This window comes from Crocuta crocuta, unplaced genomic scaffold (genome assembly GCF_008692635.1).
Source record: "Crocuta crocuta isolate KB4526 unplaced genomic scaffold, BGI_CrCroc_1.0 scaffold586, whole genome shotgun sequence".
Classification (NCBI taxonomy): domain Eukaryota; kingdom Metazoa; phylum Chordata; class Mammalia; order Carnivora; family Hyaenidae; genus Crocuta; species Crocuta crocuta.
In genome coordinates this window covers 1,409,710-1,430,820 of record NW_027532407.1, presented here as the reverse complement: position 1 = coordinate 1,430,820, position 21,111 = coordinate 1,409,710, and the positions used below count along the sequence as shown (strand labels likewise).

At 46.7% G+C, this 21,111-nt stretch overlaps 1 long non-coding RNA gene across 1 annotated transcript; it reads right to left on the bottom strand.

Annotated features, from left to right (window-relative positions):
- Positions 1–701: 701 nt before the first annotated feature.
- LOC144243663 (uncharacterized) lies at positions 702–16,499 on the bottom strand. Its single transcript, XR_013338729.1, has 2 exons — positions 16,432–16,499; positions 702–1,141 (listed from the first exon to the last, which is right to left on the bottom strand). It is a non-coding gene; the product is annotated as an uncharacterized LOC144243663 (long non-coding RNA).
- Between the last annotated feature and the right edge of the window lie 4,612 nt (positions 16,500–21,111).

Genomic DNA, 21,111 nt, shown 5'->3' with positions numbered 1-21,111 from the left:
TCGAATTCAGCAGGCTTGAGGTGAAACCCCAGGGTCTGCCTTTTGCGATGTGACTCCCACTCCCCCGACCGCCCTCCACACACGGGGAGGCCCATGTAGGCAGACCACACTTAGAGAGGCTGTGGGAAGCCCGCCAGGGAGGGGAGGTTTGCACCCACGGGCCCTGGGCCTCACCCTCCGAGCCTCCAGGCTGACCACCCAGAGGGAGATGGGAGTCCCGCCCTCCTGGGCTCTATTAGGGCAGGGCTGAGCCCTGAGGTTGGCTGGTTTTCATAAAGAGGCCTCAGACACCTGCTCTTCCCCAAGCCCTAAGGCAGACAAAGAGCAGATAACAGCTGATTGAACCGTAACACACTTTGTAAGTGCTTTTTCTGCATTGACAAAAACAACAAAAACAAAAAACAACCAAAACCCACAAAACACAAAACCAACAAAAAAAACAAATAAAACTACCCAAAATCAAGGGAAAAAAATTAAAAAGTAAAATGTGGGGGAAAATGCAAGGTCATTAGAGCAGCCCAGGTCTTCACTCTGGGCAAAGACCTTGAAGGTAAATCTAACTCTAATTCCCCAACCTCAGATTCTTTGACACTTTCCCAACTATCTAGTCCAGTTCCTACCCACCCCCCCCACCTCCTCAACCTGGAGCTATTCTGGCATTGTCTTCACTTCAGGTTTCTCACTGTAACCCACACATGGTAGAAGGTTGAACAAAGACATTTATTTGTAAAACCAACTCCCGATGGAGGAGAGGCCGTATCCATGGAAAGCAACCTGGTGATCATCCGGAGGGCCACATGCATACATTAGTGAGACCAAGGGCAAAACCAGACAGGGCGCTGCTGCAGACACCCGGCAGCTACCAATCCCGCCAACAGAAAAGCAAAATGTCCTTTCCGCTCGAGAACACGGATGTACCAAGATGTCCTGTGAGAAGGCAATGTGGTCTGACATCCACGATGAAGGGATCGGGGAACAATGGAGGGAGCATTTGTTTCTATTCTGTGTGGCTTGTTTGCTTCCCACAGACACCTGGCTAAAAGCTGAAGTGGTCCTCCGCCCTCCAGTGGGAGGAGGTGGTGTCAAATCCCCGGGCCTTCTCACATGCCCATCCTTATGCTCTGAATGATCTGAAAGATAGCTGAAAGAGGAAAACAAGACAGCTCAGATAGCAGGCAGCTCACAGCTGGAAACCCAAGCCCACAGCGAGCCCGGCTTCTGCTGACCCCTGGGCCCTGGACACGTTAGCGTACAGCTGATTAGATATTTCCTAACAAGGAGTTAAGTTAACAAGAGGTCAGTGAACTTCTTTAAAAAGGCAGCCTTGCTCTGTCTGCTGATGGATGCCTCAGGGATTTATAGATAACTCCTGCTAATTCCATCAGGGGTTTGGGCCAGAGATGCCTCGGGCGCTGAGAGAGTGTCCTGTGGCTGCTGGGAAGAGGGGACAGGGCTTTCAGACAGGCACTGCGCTCATTTAACAGGTCAGTGAGGCTGCTTTTTCAAAACGGCGGTGACCTGGAAAGCGAGCGGCCCCTGAGCTGGGAATGCAGGCCAGGTGCTTGCAGCAGATGCACCAAACCAGGCCTGGGGATGCCGGTAACCCTTGAGGCAAGATCTTCCGGCTGCCTGTGACTTTTCTGAAACGCCGCTGCCTCTCATCCAGAGCCACCAGGACTTTTTACCGAGGGCGTGGAGAGCCTGCCAGCCCACCTGACACCCTCGCTTATTTTGCTAAGAGCGATTTAGCTTCCCCAGCCTCATTCTAGCTGCTGGGTTTAAATGTGTCCGGGAAAATAAGGCAGCAACATCTTTTTTACAACCCTCCGCAGAGGCAGTGGTGGTCAGGCCTGGTGAGGATGAGAATGATGAGAAATGTAACCACCATGTGCTGCATGGTTTCTTGGAAGTGAGGCCGGGTAGCATTTCACTTAATCCTGTCTAAAAACAGAGCCACCAGGAATGCAGCTGAGTGGCCATGGCAAAGCAGGCTATCCAGAACCCGCTGGAAACAAGGCACTGACATCCCATCATCTAACGTTAGTGAGCATGTACTGTGCACCAGGTGCTGTGCTTCGGGTGTGCAGAGCTCAGTAACACCCAGGGCCTTGGGAGATCTTTCTCGGACAGCTAGATGTGAAGGAAAGATAAAGCATGAATGCATCTTTTTTTCTAAAAACAAAAACACCTGCATACATCATCACTACTCTCCTAAATTAGATATACACCAAACCTGACATCATGTTAATCTTTCATAAATGTTCAGTGTGACCATAATGAAAAACAGCCATTGCTAAGACCCCCAGTGGAGTGTGGGCATGGAGTGTGCGAGGTGTTTGATCTGAGACCCAAACAGCCCCGGCTGGCTGGGCTCTGGGCTCTCATTTCTGCTTCTGTGTCCTCTGTGTCAATTAGGATCATCTCCGTTCACCTCTCTGATGTTACTACACCAGCCTGTGGTGGGCCCTCTTCTGTTATCATGTTGCTACAGACCAAGACGAACACAAAGACTGTTAGAATTACACGGAAAATTAAAGTTAGCCAGTTCTGTGTGAACGGTCTTCTCCACAAAAAGCGGAGGAGTGAATTCAACAACTTGTGATACTTCATTCTGGTTGTGCTCAGAGGTTTCCTTGGCTCATCCCGGGCTTGGGGGAGGGTCTTGACAGCAGAAGTTGCTGAGCAGGTGAGAAAGTACTTTACCAAATGTATACGCTCACAGAAATGGCTGGCCTTTCTGTCCTCCCCTCCCAAGGCTGACAAAGAATAAACATTAAACAGGCTGTGTTCCAGGCCCACAGGAGTGCTGGGAGGCAGCTGTAGATTCAACATTAGGGGAAAAAAGTATTTACATCTACCATGCCTCATGTTTTGTTCTTGGGATCAGGGAAACATCCCTAATCTTGACCAACAAGTGTATCGTGGAATGTCAGGGTCAGCTGGAGCTAGGTCTGAATTCCAGTTCTTTACTGGATAGCTGTGTGACTGGACAGATTATTTAACGTTTTTGGAGACTACTTCTTTTGGGCAAAATGAGAACCAAGGGGCTTGCAGTGCTGTCATAGGGATTAAACGATACAAAGTGTAGGAAGGCGGGGTACACACTGAGGGCTCGATGCACGGGAGCTATTGCTGTTATTACCATCTCTACAGTAATGGCCGCTGCCTCTCCATTCATGAGCATGAGACCAGAGCTCAAGTACCAAGTGCTACCTGCCACTCCCTAGAGGTGTGAACTTTGGGAAATTCCTACACAGTTCTGAGCCCCGGCTTCTCTATTTGTAATGATAATTTCTCTATTCGTAGATAACACACATCTCAGAGGATTGCAAGGGATGAGGATCATGATATAAGCACAAAAATCTGCCCATAATAAAATGCCCAAAAATGTTATTTCTCCCTTAATTTTAGCCTTAGACAAGAAATCATTATCAATGGAATATAGGTCGACAAATAGGAAACTGTCTGTGCCTTAGGTCCATCATGCTCCATTAAGTTAATTCATGACTTCAAAAATGCTAGGTAATGATAAAGCCACTCAGTTCTCTTTACAGAACTGTTGCAAATTTCTCTAGACTCTTAGACAAGATTTTCTTGTTTTGGAGTAGCAACGCTTCTATTAAACCAACTTACCAGTTCCTAAGTCTGCTTTAAGAACTAATTAAAGATCACTCTTGATCCTATTGAATCCATGAATTAAATGTAAAAATCTGATGGTCCTTAACAGGTGTACAGGTGACTCTTTAAAATCGAAACTGGTTGGAGAAATTACTTTGAATAAAGTCTGTTTTAAGCTCACCATTTGCCTCCACCTTTAAGATAAGGAAGAGAGGGCTGAGTTTATTCTTCCCTTTTCAGTTGTATCAATGTCTTTAAGAAGCCTTCGCCACTCTAGACCAATTATGTTAATTGTACTTCTGTGTGCCTGCCAGTAACGACCCGCGGAGTCACCCTGGCTTTCCACGGGCTGGCTTTCCGAGGCGGCGAACAGGAAGGGAGCCAACAGTGAGTGGGTTCAAAGTAGGAAAGGAAGTGGGGAGTCTGGACCCTGACAAGTTAATAACTTAACAGTGGGTGAACAAAGCTGAGAAAACAGCTGAGCAGGCTGTAGGAAATGGGCTGTGGGCAGGCCAGGCAGCAGAGAGGAGAGATGCCAAGGAAAGGAGGGGCGGACGGGCATTCCAGGTCGGGCATCTGGCCTTGGGCAAATCACTGGGGTTCAGAAAAATCCAGGCTAGTGTAGGAGCTATCGAATCGCTGAGCCCCTGCATTCCCTGACCTGTGTTTGCATCTTGATCTTTGGTAACCTTGGATGGTCACAGCTCTCTTTTATTTAACCATCCCCTTTCAATGAAATCCTTAGGCGTTAGCATGCGAGAACCATTCACGCTCGACAATCAAATGAACCAGGACAATCCTCTTGAGTCCACATCTGCCGCCAACAGGTGCCCTCTCTTCCACTTTATAACCATTTCTAAAAAGTTGTCTCTACTCACTCTCTCCGGTTTCCTTGCCTTCAATTCCCACCTCAATCCATTTCATTCTAGCTTTTGCTCTCTTCACTCCACTGAAATATCTCTTGTTAGAGACACCAAGCGCCTTCCATGTCACTTATTCTCACTTAATCCAATGGGCAGTTTCCAGCTACCTCCTGCCTGACTCACCATTGTTGAGCACTCCTTCCTGTACCCTCTCATCCCTTGGCCTCTGTGACACTGTATTTCCCCGGTTTCTAGTTTTTTTTCCTTCTTTTTGGTTCTTTACACTAAGTGGGTTTTACAGGGGTCCTCCTAACTCCATCTGACCAATAAACAAGAATAATGACATCTCTCAGTGAGCACTCGGGCTTTCTTCTATTCACTGTATTCTCACTCCCTGGGTGACCTCACCCTGTCCCACAATTTTAGTTGGCACTTTAGCTTTTGATGACTCACCTATGTGTACTGCCAGCCCTGACTTCCCAGAGCTCGAGACCCACACCTTCCATCGTTGAATTGATATCTACACAAAGACACTTCAAACTCAGCAGGACCTTCTCACAATCCATCCTTCCCACTGCCAAACTTAGCATCATTATCCTCCATCTTGCATGCGAACTCAAAATGCCAGAGTCATCCTTGACACTTCCAACTGATCACCAAGACCTGTGGACTTTATGAATCCTGTGATTATACACCTTTCTCCCCATCCCTCCGGAAACCACCCCAGTGCAAGTTACTGCCATCTTTCCTGAAACCCCTGCCATGACCCCCAACTGGTCTACTCTCGCTCCTCCTTCAATATTTGCTCCATACTGTAGCTAGAGTTATTCTTTAAATGGAAACAAGTAAGACTGCCTCATCCCTGTGTTTAAAGCACATGAAAAGCTTCCTATTGCCCAATCCGTGATGCGGCCTCCATGACCTATATATGCTGGTTCTACCAACCTGTCCAGACGCATCTTGTATTACTCTTCTCTCCTGGGCTAATCCCTCATGTTTTCAAAACTCTCTGCTCTTACTACAGGGCCTTTACACATGCCATTCTTTCTGTATGAAATACTTCTCCCACCCTACCCTATTGCCCAGTTTTCCTTTATAATCCAGAAGTTGTTTCTGCAGAGAAGCCTGCAGAAGCCTTCAGATCTTGGACGATCTGAAGTAAGAGTTCTCAAACCTGAGTATGTATGACAGTCTCCTGAGGATGTGTGAAAACAGAGGCTGGTCCCCACCTTGAGAGTTTCTAATCCAGTGGCTCTAGAGTGGGAAATGAAAATGTGTATTTCTTTTCAAGGAGGCTTCATGCCCAGTGTGGAGCCCACCACAGGGCTTGAACTCAAGACCCTGAGATCAAGACCTGAGCTGAGATCAAGAGTTGGATGCCTGACTGACTGAAGCACCCAGGTGCCCTGAAAATTGTGTATTTCTAACTAGGTCATCAGTTATGTTGAGGCTGCTGGTCCAGGGACCACACTTTGAGAACCGCTTACCCAGAGGATACCAGCCTGTTGCCTCGTATGCTTTCATAGCTTTACGTGCCTCTCCTCCTTTCATGACTGAAATTTCACATGTTTCAACATGACTACTTGATGAACTTATCTTGCTTCCTCCTGTAAGCCCCAGGAGAGCAGGGAACTTGGATGATTTTGCCCATGACCACCCTGGGCCTAGCTCAGCACCAGGCACATAGTAGGTCCTCAGTAAATATTTATTGAGGGAAAATGAAAGGTGAATAATTGAAAAGAGCATGGAGGAAAACACATATTAAAAACTTCAAACAATTATTTTGCGAACCAAGAGTCAACATCAAATAACTTTTAGATTCCAATGTTGCAAGAGCTCAGTCTTTGGAAGGGAAGGAAGGTCATGAGAGACCATAAACTCCTTAAGGCCTGAGACTGTGTCATCCCAGCTCACTCTTACCCTGGGGACAGACCTACCTCGGCTACCTGGGAGCGCCAGGACACAGGGGTGACAGAAGGGGATCCTCTAGGAAGCTGTCGGACAGCTAGACAAGAGGAGGCTGCCAGAGAGCTGCGTGCCAGCTGACAGGAAGCTTCAGAAGGACACTTTTATTGAAAATAAGGTTGATGATAAGTGAGCTCAAAAGGGTTGCTGAGAAGAGAGACTGAGACAGGCCGCAGGAATATCTTTTAGGAGGATAAGACAACTCTATAATTTTGATTATTTTTCATTTAAAAAATGAAAGAGCTGGTAAGAAAAAATATAGGTTCTGAGAGAGACAAGCAGAAACGGCAAGAAATGAGATGTCGCAAAGGCGAGTTCAGCTCTCAGGAAGAGTCAGCACAAAGGGAGTCGCAGGCACGCTGCCATTTCCGGTAGTGTCTTCAGGGATGGAGATGAGGGAAAAGAGAGAGGTGCCTGGGACACAGGGCAGAAAGGCACTGTGAGAAGAAGGGATATTAGCAGAATGTGATGCCCTCTCTCCACAGTAAAATGGCGGACAGCAGAAACGCTCTTCTGAGCAGCAGACCAGACACAAACCCAATGCTCCACGGGGCACAGGGTACCGGGTACAGAACAAGGGAGGATGCAGGTCACCTTGAGGGAGCCAGTGGCTGATGAGACATCTTTTCCAGAGTGTCCATCTCAGATCTCGAGGCAGGAGTTCCCCGGCAGAGGCATGTCTTCAGTCTTCCCTTGTGGTGAAATAGAAGAATTTCTCCAGGGCTGCTCAGCTTCTCAAACATCCTGCTTGCCTGTCTCGGGGGGTGTGACAGCCACTCTGGGTGTCACAATTTTGAGACAGTTCTGGCAGTCTCCAGAAAAGGCCAGTGTTTATTGGTTGACCTGCAGACATGGTGAATTCAAATCTGTCCTGGAGCAAGGTCTAGAAAAGAGTAAGGCGGTCGGGTGCTCCGATGGCCCAGTCAACAAGCAGCCCGTGGCCGGGTCAATGCTTTCTCCATCTGGGAGCAGACCCAGGATGGCTGGATATCTGGCACCTCCGGACAATGCGCCTTCTCTGGCAGGAAAAGTAGGAGATGTTTTAACAGGAGTTCTTTTCAATATAGGGTCATACGCTAAAGGCCTCAGGTTGGGGGAAACCTGCTTGGGAGCACTTTTGGGAGAAGTGGTAAGAGAGAAGGAATGCCGTGTAATAGGGAGTGGATGGGTTTGCGGGTTCAGGTTTGGGCACTGGCTCTCTCACTCGTTAGCTCTGCAATGCTGGCTGATTTCCTCTAGGATCCTCACTTTCCTGATCTGGAAAAATGAGCACCATAGCTCCTTTGTAGGGAGGATGTGATGAGAAAAGAAAACATACGTCTACGGCCTAGCGTCATAAGAAGCACTCAGGAAATGGTGGCCAAAACAGTTGTATGAACAGGTCCTGCTCACTCCTATTAGCTAGTTTATAAAGAATTCTTTCTAGAGATAGAGAGGAGGCTCCCACTGCCCCTGCAGAGGTGACACCACAGGCCTCTGGCTGACACCGCCACAGCTTCCTCAGAGTCTCAGGGCCAGTATGCTCCCCACTACAGGTTCTCTTACCATCACAAAGCAAAATCACTAGAAAGTTCCAAATGTTATCTTTCTTTCCCTGTAAGCTTTCAGAGTCTTGGTCAGAAGCTTGCCTGGGAGGCCAAGATGTGGGAGATAGTGTGACTAAGGGCCGTGAATATAATGACAGTAACACCCAACTCTTAAGGTCCTAGGAGTTAGGGACCATTCTTATGTCTTTGAAGAACGGGCGAACCTAGGCTCAGAATGGGCGTTAAGCTGGACAAGATCACATGGCTAGGAGGTGGCAGAACCGGGTTCAAACCCAAGGAGGCTGGCCTTGGAGCCGGCACACATGTGGCTTGGCCTTTTCCCTCCTCCACACCGTTCTTAGCAAAAACAGCAGGTCCTCAGAAGGATAGGGGTGTGGGCCTTCCAGAAACGGAGAGGCCTTCTGTACAGGGAGATCTTGGACCACCTGAAACATGAGACTGGGGAATGGGAGGGGCTCAGGCCCAGCCAAGAACATCTCCTGGAATCACTGCTTCCTATCTGCTCTGAATAGGCTGTCCTGAAAAACGCGCCTGTCTGTGACATGCTATGTCCCGGGCCGCCCGTGTCCACAGGCAGATTCCCTGGGGGGTACAGGAGCCTACAAGAACGTCCTTGCCAGAAACAGTGTGGCCACTCACAACTCATGTGCCAAATAAACCCAGCAGGCCCTTTGCTGAGAGCATGAGCTCTGTCATGACAGAGGCCGGCCGGGCCAGATGCAGCTTCCCACCTGACCGGCAGAGAGGGTCCAGATGTCTGTTCCTGTCTGGGGATAGAAAAAATCAGAATATCCAGCAACACTGGAGGTACCCCCTACACAAACACAAAGACACACTCATATGCACACACACATGCACATACACTCACAAATATGCACACGCTCACTAATGTACACACGCTCAGACACACTCACAAATAGGCACACTAACAAGTGCACATACTCACATGCACTCTCACACACACAGACATTCACAAATGTGCACACACTCCCCCCCTCACACTCACTCACACTCACACACATGCACTCTCACACACAGGTCCCACTTGAACCAGAACAGCTGCTCTTTCATTTGTTCCTCCCTAAGATATGAACAGAATTTGGCTGCTTTTTTTAAAAAAAAGGCTAAAACCACTAGTCAAGATGTTTTCTTCTTAAAATACACTTAATTTTTTTCTGTATTATAAAAGTAATCTATGCTCATTGACAAAACGGGGAAATATAGAAAAGTCTGAAGGAAATAACAGCCACTAGTTAATCCTATTACCCGAGAGGTTCCCCTTTGATGGGGGAGATAAGCTCATCAGTTTTGAGAACGCTCAGGCTTCAGTAACCATTAAAATTCTCATAATCCCTAATTAGGAAATGAATATCAGGCTTGGCCAGAGAGAGAGAGAAATAAAATTGAAATTAGGAATACATGAGGGAGAAACAGTCTGAGGGAGGGAGCCGGGGTCCGGCTGGTGTGAGAGAGTTCTCCTCTGGGAATCAAGGGATAATAGGAATTAAACGGGGACTCCATTAATCCAGTAGAAACCTCAGTGAGGGGTAAGGACGAAACCTCAGTGAGGGGTAAGGACGGAGGAGGGGACAAGCAGGATGCAAAGAGCGTGGTCTCAGGCTGCTGCCGGCTGTCACCATGCAGTTTCACACGGGGCTGGGAGAAGGCAAATCGTGCCACAGGACCACAAGACGCGTGCATGTGCGGACTAAACAGCCACTGGTCTGGACGACAAACACATTAAGGGAAAGACCTAATCTCATGGAGTCCAGGAGGCATTCCGGTCAAAGAGGAGAGCTGGGGATGCAGAAGACAGTCGTCCTGTGAATCCCGCGGCACTCACACCATGAAAGGGCCAGGGACAGCCAGGGTGAGCAGGGGACCCCGCCGTCTGCATCAGGGTTAGGGCAGACATCGCTAAACCATGGCAGCGAACTTTCCCCCACAGCTTAGGTGTGGCCTCAGAATCCTTGTGGAGAAAGCTCTTAAAAGAGCTGGGGAACAAAGCAGAGGGAAATCCAGGGGCGAGGGCTCTGGGTTACAGCGGGGTGACCAGCCTCATTCATGGTCCGGGGCAGTGCATCACGAAGGCAAGTGGCTCCCAGAGATAGCGGCGGCCGGTCTGAGCGACAGCATCGTGGCCGCCTCAGACAGACATTCTGGGTCACGCTTGTCTCTGAGTCTCAAGATAAAACAAGCACTCTTCAGAAGCTATCACACGGTTCTCAAAGAGGCAGGAGGTTTGAAACTGGGGACCAGGGGAGCCAGGGCGAGCTGCTTATCTCAAAAGAGGCCCCACCGCCTGCGCAAATGGAAGATAATGTTTTTATAAAAAGAGAAGAAAAACACAGCAAAGTCTCTAAGGGCGAGAGGTGGGAGGGAAGGGGAGAGATGCTAATCCTTTAAGCTTCAGGGTGGATCTGTGGGGCCCTAGGAAATCAAGTAAAGTCAAATGTAACCCCCAGTAAAGGCCCAAGCAAAACAAAGTCCTAGGCGAAGACTCAAAGAAGAAAAGTTTGGAATCATTATCTGAGGAGACTCATAACAGGTTTTCTTTCTGAGAAACAGGGTTTAGATTTCTGATAGAATGCATATAAGCTTAATAACAATACAGCTAGTTACCAAATTATACAAAACAAATAACTGTATGGCCCTGAGATGTCCTCTCTCTGCATAACACTGTGTCTCAAAAGAACACGTTGTTCCCTGAGCTTTTGCATCTCACAAAGAGAACTTTTATAGCGAAACAGTGGTGTATTCAGGTTGAGTACCAGAAATACATTTTATTTCTGGTATTCGACTTAAAGTACAAACCCCTAGTCATTGACTTTAATCTGCAGGTGGGTGCCTCCTTTTCCCCGAGTGGGAAGGTCGGGAAGATGTTGAGGCTTTATCATGGGAAGATAGGCTCACACAGTCCGAATGTTATCACTCGAACTGCTGACACTCATCCTTGGAGGGCCTACTGCTTTCTGGAAGATCAAGACCAATGTGAGTGACTGAGTCTTGCCCATGGGCAGGAAATGGGCTGCCCGCGGAAGGCTCAGCCAGGAAAGATGTAAAGCAAATGGAAGCCTGAGCCCCCACGGCACACCAGTCCCTCCCATCCATGGTGCCATTATGCACCATGACGGCTACGCTGACAGAGGTGGTGGTGGTGACGGAGGCTGCGGTGTCGAGCCCGCTGTGGGCCGGCGCTTACATCCCTGGAGCCAGCCAATGCCCTTTGGAGCGGCTACTCTCATCCCTCTTTGATCAATAAGGAAATTGATAGAGTACATAATGCGTCCAAGGTTGTCCAGCTGATAGTGAATCCTAGGCTTTGAACCTACATCTGGCAGATTCTAAAACTACCTCCTTTCTGAGGCCTCTTCACCTCTTATCCTGTTACTGCCAATTGGTCAGGTTTCAAAGAAGTGTCTTGCCTAAGAGCCCTTTTGCAATCATGGAAAGTGGAAATTTACTTACTCTGCAGAGGGGTGTATTTAGATAGCCTCTTCCAACTGCATGTCAACAGGGTAATGTATCAGGGACCACAACCGTGTACCTGAGCTGGACTCACATCTCGGGCCTCAGGGCAGCCCCAGGAGGTCTGGTGCTCTTATCTGATTTCCTGGTGAGGGGGTGAGTGGTCCCTGGGTGCCTGTTTGTGCCAGGGGCCTCTGCTTTCTGTACCCTTGCTGCTCTCCTGGTTCCTCTTCTTCTTTTCCACTATCTTGCTCTTATCAGCACTGCAGGCATGAAAGGCATGTGTGGAGAATGAGGAAGGCCACAGGAGAGAAGCCGAGAAGCAAGGGGTCAAGACTGCTGTGACACATCACCCCCCATATAGTTAGGGGGTCCTCGAACCTCTTGGAGGTTTCTTAACCTGTTTTTCCACGTAAAATGGAGTAAGGGTGACCAGTTAGAGAGCATGAACCTAAATGCCAACATTTCCCCAGTCTTAATCCTTTGGCACAATCTCGCCAGGAAAACGGATAAGATGTGCATTCCTTATTACCTGCCTGACCTGAATATTTATTGATCCTAAGTACATGGACACTATTTCTAAAAAGGGCTCTTTGCCCAACCAATCATCATTAGAAAAGTGGGTTAACAGAGTGAAGCGATGAAAGCATGTCTTTCAAGAGAATCAGATCAGGGGCGCCTGGGTGGCTGAGTCGGTTAAGCATCCGGCTTCGGCTCAGGTCACGATCTCACCATCTCATGATCGTGGGTTCGACCCCCGCGTCAGGCTCTGTGCTGACAGCTAGCTCAGAGCCTGGAGCTTGTTTCAGATCCTGCATCTCCCTCTCTCTCTGACCCTCCCTTGCTCATGCTGTCTCTCTCCCTCTCTCTCTCTCTCTCTCTCTCTCTCAGAAATAAATAAATAAATAAGAATCAGATCAATGGTCAACACCTTCATTAACACTAGAAGATTTCATATTTTTCCTGTCTGTATAAAAACATACAAAGTATGAACCTCCAGCCACATGGGCTCAGAGAGAGGAGTGACACGGGCTTCCGTCATCCTCTCACCAGGAAGGCTCATGACACGAAGCAGAGGGACCCACAGACGGCATGGCTAGCCGTGAGGACATGGGATTCTCCTAAATATAGAGAAAATGCTGGCCCCAGCAATCTGAAGGAGGAGAAACTCCAGAGGGGCAGCAGGCTCTGTAAGATGGACTGAATCGTGACTAATCCCAGAGCGGTGGCAACCGGGACAGATCTAAAGGAGTTATTGTGTTTTTCGTGACATGTTTGGCTTAGAAAAGCACACGTACAAAGATAGAAGGAAGGGCACAGTACCAAGGACAAGCTGAGAAGAGTGACACATTTCTGTGAGAACAGTGCCTGACTTGAGCTGAGGCTTGCAGGAAAAAAAAAAAAAAAGCTAGTTAGACAAAAAAATAAAATAAAATAAAGACGGTAGTGGATTATTCTTCATTACAATTAAAACGAGATGAAGCCCATTACTTAGGGATCATTACTACTCCTACCTAGCCTCTCCATAAAAGCAACACAGTCTTGACTACAAGGATTTAAAGACGTGTCCCTGTTAGAGCACAGGCTGTGAAGACGGGGGGTGTGGCATGCTAGTAAGTGCGCGTCCTCTTAGCCACTTTAAATCCAAGTCTCCAGGCCCTGCCGGCTCCCATCCCAGCCCCTGGGATAGATCTCCCATCCCAGAAAGGATAACAGAGCCAATGTACTTGATCCCTAAAAAAACGAATGGAGACTGGGAGGGTTCCAAGAGACTGCTGTCAGGAGATGTCCCAATTTACCCCGGGGCGGCGGGGGGGGCGGGGAGGAGATATAGTTCCTACTACATAGACCAATAGCCTGGCAAGATTTTTACTGAACTGTAATTTAGGGAAGGTTTTCAAGCCCTTTGAAAAGGATGGATATTGAGAACTAGGCCGGTTTGAGAAAAACAGACCAAATCACTTTGTTGACTTAAACTCCCCATATGCTACCTAGCGGTGCAGACTGGGGAGGGCACTGGTTAATATGTATCTGGACACGAGAAAAGAAAACCAACACTGGCTCTGAACCTTTTTAGTCCCACGGACTTAAAAGTCCCCCCTTTTTAGACAACACAGACTGGGTGATGACTGGGCTCACGGGTCTTTGCAGTTGGGCTTTGGCCATTCCTGAGCCTGGCATACTATCTCAGGCCTACGTGCCTTTGTCACGTAGCAGTCTCTCATGTGGAATGACCTTCCCTTTGTCTGGCTGTTTGTCCTTCAAAATGCAGCATGAATGCCACCTCCTCTGGGAAACTTGCTCTTCTGCTCAGTATGACTGAGAAGTCCCCGCTACAGTTGGACTGTGCTCTCCCATATTTGTGTGCTGGAATCCTAATGTCCAACGTGATGGTGGTAGAAGCTTGGGGGCTCTGGGAGGTGATTAGGTCATGAGGGTGGATACCTCATGAATGGGATCAGTGCTCTCATAAAAGAGACCCCACAGAGCTCCCTACCCTTTCTGCCACCTAATCGGAGGTATTTTGTTATAGCAGCCTGAGCAGGCTGAGACAGTCCCTTATCCGTGCCCACCAAGCACTCCGGGCGCTCTGCTATCACAGAACTCTGCCCCCAGGTACAACTGACCTGCCTTATCTGCCTCCCCCAGTGCCTGCAGCCTCCTGAACACGGTTGTTCCAAAGCCTGGCACAGTGCCAGGCACACAGTGGACCCCCAAACCCCCAAGACGTGATGATTGTTTGTACAAGTTTTGCCGAGAGGTTCAAAGTCAACCTGAAGGGAGTTGTCTCGAATTCTGTTCCGTGGGCTTCTCCAAGTCTAGACTTTATCAGTGACTGGCAGGTATAGTATACTTTCAGCGACTATAAAGCTGACAAAGAAAGATGATTAGATAAAAGGCTCAAGGGTCAAGATCTAACAATCTACAGGCTGGCCCTAAGGTCTGAAAATGCAGACTGCTTTTTTATATAGATTTATTTTTCTTGTTTTTTGTTTTTTTTTTTTTGTGGCTTGCTAGAGGCACATGGTTTTTTTATTTGTTTTATTGTTGGGTGGAAATCAGAGACTGATCATCTGAGGCAACACATAGCAGATGAATATGCAGGCACTGATGCAAATGCTGCATCAACACACCATATTCCTTGCAATTTTGTGCAGCGTTCTGAACTATGCATCGCTGATGAAGGCGATACGCTGACCATATCATATGTCACTGGCCATATCGTACATGATAATGTAATTTTGGCAAGCCATTTATTATGTATGTTCTCTTGTACTTCTAGACTTTGTGGCTACACTATAGAAAGACAACTGATAACCACCAACAAAATTTTAATAGAAATATTCATGAAGCCTTATATTAGGTCTCAAGAAAGTCAACTGGATATCTACAGTGTGGGGAGTAGCTGGCTCTATTCATCCACTCACCCATCCATGAATCCATCCAGCCGACCACACTGAGCACTCACTATGTGCTAAATACATATATGAATCTACCAATTTAGTGGAACATAAACATTGCCTTCCCTGAGCTTATGTCCCAGTAGTGGGAAATGGATAATAAGGAAGCAAACTAAATAATTTCATATGTTGATGAGAATCATGAATAAAGTAAACAATGTGTGATGGGGATAAGGGACAGCCCTGGATTAGGGGAGGTATGTACATGCTTCCCTGAACCTTGTAGAGCATTTATGTAAAGGATAGTTTGGTGGGGCCAGGCTAGCCTTTAGCTCAATGTGAGTCTAGGATGTGCTGTGACTGCTGAAAATAAACTGAAGCTTGGGTCATATTAATAGAAGCAGGGTGATGGGATCAAGGGCAGTGACAATCCTATTGCCTCTGCAGCAGTCACACCACTTCTAGATCAACTTACACAGCTGCAATTATTATATACATTAAGATAGTCATGGAGTGTATCCGGAAGAGGGGTCTAGAAACCACATCTTATGAGGCTCAGTTGAGAGAAGTAGGGAAGTTTAGTTTGCAGAATTTAAACTCATCTTTAAAATATCTGAAGAGTCAAGATGAGTCAAGATGTTCAGAAAAGAATGAGCCTGTGCCTTGTGGCTTTAGGAGTTCATACCTGAACTACTGAAAAGATAGTGTGGTGTAGTTCAAAAGACACGAGACGTCTCTAACCGAATTAGAGCTACACAGAAATGGGATGGGCATTTTGAAGAAATGAGCCCTCCACCCTCAGAAGTATTCTAGCAGAGGTTGGGTAGACCATTAAAGATGAGCGATTCTGTTATTGGTAAAAGATTCCTTTCGAGTCATACCCTTGGGAATGGGGTACAGTTTTGTTTCTTTGAGTGAGAGATCGTGGGCACCTTGGAAGTCCTGCCTTGTTAGAAGCAACCCCGCTGTTGCTCGCTTACCACTATTTTAGAGCCCCAGCCCACGGGGACCAGGAATTACAAGGCTTCCAATAACCAAATTCAACTAGAAACAACTGCTTGATCCTTTGCTCAAGCCTCGTCGGTGTGTGTGTGCATGTTTGCATTTGAGTATAAGCAAAGGTCTCTGAACCTGCCAGCTTCCAGTATGAGGTGACTGTATCTTGAGGCTCAGGTCAAAGGCTCACTTCTATCTATGAGTTCTGCAGAATTTCCTCTGAGGAAGGCATAAAGCCTCTCCCTTTCTCTGCAATCTGGATCTATCTTGGACAGACAGGTGTTTCACTTTCTGTTCCAAATGCCCTTTCAAGGCTATGTTTTACTGAACTCTAAAGTGTAAACAGCCAATTTAATTGCTCACTGTAATCATTTTACGATTATGATTTGATAGGGTATCAATTCTGTCTCTACTCATATTTGCTCCGCTGGACTAGAGACTGAACCAAAACCCATTAAGATGAAGGCTTCAGGCAGAGATTAACTTAAATCCCATAACAATATATATATAGTCTATTTACTTGTGACTAAAACCTGTGTTTTTGAAGGACAGAGGAGAGCAAAAAACCCATACCTGAGCCACAGACAACAAAAACAAACAGTGCCAACAGCCATGGTCCCACAGGATATTTCTCTTCTTGCGGCCTCTGAAAGGGAATACGGTAAAGTAAGATTAGGTTCGTTGATTCAGGAAACATTTGTGAGGTACAACTAGACCCTACTAAAGACTGGGAGTACCAGGATGGGTGAGATGGATGCATTCTCCATGCCCAGTGGGCAGGCATAGCTGAATGAAGCTAACTGTGAAGGATCCAGATAGGTGTGAAGAAATGAACCAATAACCTTATTTATAATCCTGTAACTCAGTGAACTTGGCAGTCTTAAATATTCTGGGGACAGATGGGGCATAAATACACCAACCAAGACAGTGATTTGGGAGCCCCAAATGATAGTACTAACAATGGCTTCCATTTGTTGAAGGCACGCTGGATGTCAGGCTCTACCCTAGGCAATCTACAACCACTATTTCCACCACTCACAACTCCATGCAAGGCAAGTGTTGTCAACTCCATTTTGTAGTTGGGAAACTGACACTCGAGGTCTACTAATTTGATCAAGGGCTGGGATTCAAATTTAGACCCGCCTCATTACAGAGCCTGGGTGTTTTCCATTAACAGAACCATCTTAAATTCATGAATCTGTGGATTCCAAAAAAGGTCACAGAGCGGCCATTTTCTCAAAACTTACATGCCAGGAAAATGGGGAAGGCCGGTGCCGTGGAAATTCTCAGAATGGCGGAAGCACCACAGCAACCGTGAGCGGATATGCAAAGGAAGCAGCATTTTGCAATAAATAAAGTTCCTGGACCTCAGTGAAGCTTACACTTTGAAGAAGCCTCTGCCTTCCATGGGGAGCAGAAGGGCACTACTGTGTTCACACGAACCTAGTCCCTCACACGTCCTGCTCCCCTCAAGCCCAAAACACAGCCATCCACACCCATCCACAACCCCTCTAGGTCTATTTGCAGGTAGGGCTTGGTCCTTAATATCAAATCGATTGGGACGCCTGGGTGGCTTAGTCAGTTAAGCGTCAAAACTTCAGCTCGGTCATGATCTTGAGGCTTGTGGGATGGACCCCTGCTTCAGATTCTGTATCTCCCTCTCTCTCTGACCCTCCCCTGCTTGTGCTCTCTCTCTCTCTCAAAAATAAACATTAAAAAAAAAATCAAATCGATCAAGGGAAAAAGTATTTTTTGAGAGAGGCATCCAAAAAAAGTGGTGATTTTCTCAAATAAAAAGGGAGATGTTAGAGTGAAGAAAATATCTCACTAACATTTCCTCATGTGTGTGAGCCAGAAATAGGCTGTCACCCATGTAAACACGAGAGCTCATTTTATTATAGGTAAGGCAACAATTCTTTGGTTCCCAGCTTACTCGTTCCATTCTGACAGGCTTCTCTCTTCTACCTCAGGTGGGTTCCCTTACCACTTAAATCGCCATGTACGTCTTCTTCACAGCATTGATCCCTGTTTGTATCTCTGTTTATTCTCATGATAATGTGTTTACTGTCTGTCTCTCCACCAGACTCTATGCCCACCAGGGCAGGCACTGTGTCTCCTTCATGTATAAAATGTACAGCAAGGCCTGGCCCAGGACTTAAACATAGTAGGTGCTCAATAAGTGTTCACTGAAGAATGAATAAGCATACAAACTTCATTAAATGTGATTTCTTAGGTCAAGTAGAGTAAAGACAGGGCCTAGGAAGGATATTGTCTTTTTTATAAATACTTCCTAACTGGTGGTAGGGTTATCCCTGCATCTCTCTCTACCAGAGTATAAAGTGTCAATGGTAGGTGAGCTCCAAGGATTAAAACCCTTTGGTTCTCTGTCTTTGACAAGCTTGTATCCACCACCACTCTTGCACAAACAAGTCACACTGCAAGGGGACGGTGGCAGCTCCTGGCCAGACAGGGACAAAAATCAGTCTTACATAACTGTGTAAGATAACTTTAGCCAGTGCTGTCGCTGTGTCAATCTCTGGCACTTACCACCAGATCAAGGCCAGATCAAGTAAATAACAGAGATATTAAATAAAGTTATCTGAACAGAGTGCCGCCCATCTGCTTCCCCCACCCTCTTTCACTAACTGCCCAAGCATCTGTGATAGTTGACCAGAAACCAGTTCTGTATAAAAAGCTCATTGAGCTCTATCTCCAGCAAAGCCAACAAGTGAATTCAGGAGCCTGTAAATGAATTACTGGCCTGGTGCAGATCCCAAATGGAGTTCCGTTATTTTTCCTTTGCAGAAAACCACAAATTATCAACATGCAGAGCTTGGACTATGTGAGATAAAAATCTGTTTGATGACATTTTCCAGCGACTTGGTATTATCTGGGGACTTTGAGAGCTCACGAACACAATATACCCTTTTTTTCTTTTGAGAGCTTTGAGTTCCTCTTTTTTGGAAGATGTACCCTGCACAATTCCTTTGGGGCAATTCACCTAAGCCTGAATCTATAGCTGGGAAAGATAAGAAAAGCAGTAGAATCCTGCAAATGACAGGGCTCATTTCAAACAGGAGTATGTTACGTCCTTTACAATGTCAGGGGCTCGTTTCCCCCGTGTTTATATACCAGCAGCGTAACTCAGAACTCTGCACTTTAAATCCCCTTCATTCTGGAGAACTTACTACTGTATAATCACAAAATGGTGACTCGATTTCCTTGTTTCTTCGATTTATCTGCTATCTGGGAGAATAATACTGATTTACTCCATAGTTATTAGCTGATGAAATAATGAAGCATCTGCATGTATTTGAAGGGGTTTATTTTTGAATGCTTATTCTGATTTTTCAGTTAGAATCTGTTCATATGTTCCCAATTTCCTCCCAAACAAGTTTATCTCTTGCAAGTTACTTCTTACAAAGCCTAATTGTGCTTGACCTGTAATTAGGAAAATGAGATTTAGGGTTTAAAAGTACTTCATTTTTCTTTTTGGATGCTGGTCCATTTACAATAAAGTTAACCAAAAGGCTCTTCTAGCCAACTGAAAATAAACATACTTCGTGGGGTGGTTTGGGAGACTTTCATTACAAAGGTAGTAAGGCCATTTGAACATCCTCATAGGTAACAGGCACTTTTGAAAGCCCAAACTAAGGTATATCAGAGCCTGTTAAAATTCACTCAAACCATAGATCAAACATTCAAAATGGGTGTAACCACATTTTCTACACATTTAAATATCTTCCTCCAATTTTTAAATTTTCTTTTTTTATTTTGAAGCCACTAACTTCCCCCACCCCCATCTCAAACACCTTCCAATGGTCTTGAAAAGCTAAAGGTGGCAGACCTTGAGTTTACCAAGCCCGATGGATAAATCAGCTTTGCAAATCAGTTCCTGTGTTGCTACTTTTGCAGTGGGATATGTTGTCGACTGAGTGCAGTTCACAACTCTCTTAGTTCTATAGTTTCTTAATCCCTTGAAAAGAACCACACAACTGGAGATTTTCAGTATACCAGCTAGTCCGTATGATATCTAGGAAGAAGTGACCTTCTAAGTGATTTAACATCGATTAAAATTTGTTTCTCAAGGTCAATTTGGACAGCAAGTTTTGTTTGTTTTTCTCAGTAAAAAGAAACAGGGAAAACAGATCTAAGTGAAAAATGGTTCCGATTCAATGGCATATTAGCATTTTACTGTTCAGTCACAACTCAATCATCTAACTCCCAATGAGAGAATTTCCAGCATAACTTAAGCCTGGAGCTGTGTATAAAGCTCTGAGTAGAACGGAGTTTGATCCTAAGGTTTCTCTGCCATGTTACTGCTCAGTTTTGCAAGAATTCTGGTGTGATGATTGCGGCTCTAGCTTTTTGCTCAGTTACTCAAACCTGCATCATTTCTTTGGCTAAAAGGAATTGCCTCATCAGGTCTGCGAGCTCTTCCAGCCAAACCCAAAGCTTCAGCTGGACTTCACTTAACTGTCTGGGGTAATAGATTCCAGGCGCCTTGGCTCACAGACTTGGAGACCAACACTGCCCAACAACTCATCCCAGACATGCCTGAGTGTCCAGAATCACGGACCTGGCATTTTCTCTTGAAGATATTCTGCTTTGCTAAAACTAACCCCTGCGCACAAAGCACAGATTTTACTTTAAAGTCCAGTTACAAAGCTTTAATCTAGTCTCCGAAGTCCTGGATCATACCATCAGGATGAGCCAGGGTGAACAAAAGTAATGTTGCATTTAAACTTCAGCCCAGTAGTGAGAGAGGCCTCACTGGAGAAGAGGCGAAGGAGAGAAAGGAGGAGGGAGGGAAACACGGCTCTGAACCTCATTTCGCACTTTGGGCCCTTCCAACTTCTACAGCGCCATTACAGAGGGACTGCAGAGAAACTCTTATCCTGGCGGGTGTCTGTTGAGGGTGGAGGACAGGGGACGCTGAGCTTGAAAGCGGGTGATGATAAGTGGCCTCCACTGACCTATTCGAGTATTCATTCATCGAACGTTCTAGCATTTACTGGGTTCCGGGCCCTGTGTCACGCAGTTGGTTTAACTGTTCCTTAAGGATGTGACTTTCCGTTTTTCCCGGAGACAAAGGCCCAGTTCTCTCCTGGGGAGGCTCCCCCGCGCCTCCGTGATGCTCCGGCGGCCACCCCCTGAGGACCCACCATCAACGCCGCCCACCAGGGACCCTGCGGGAGGGGCGGGCCCGGGCCGGGGAGCGGGGAGGCCGGGCCCTGCTCCCCCCGCCCGCCC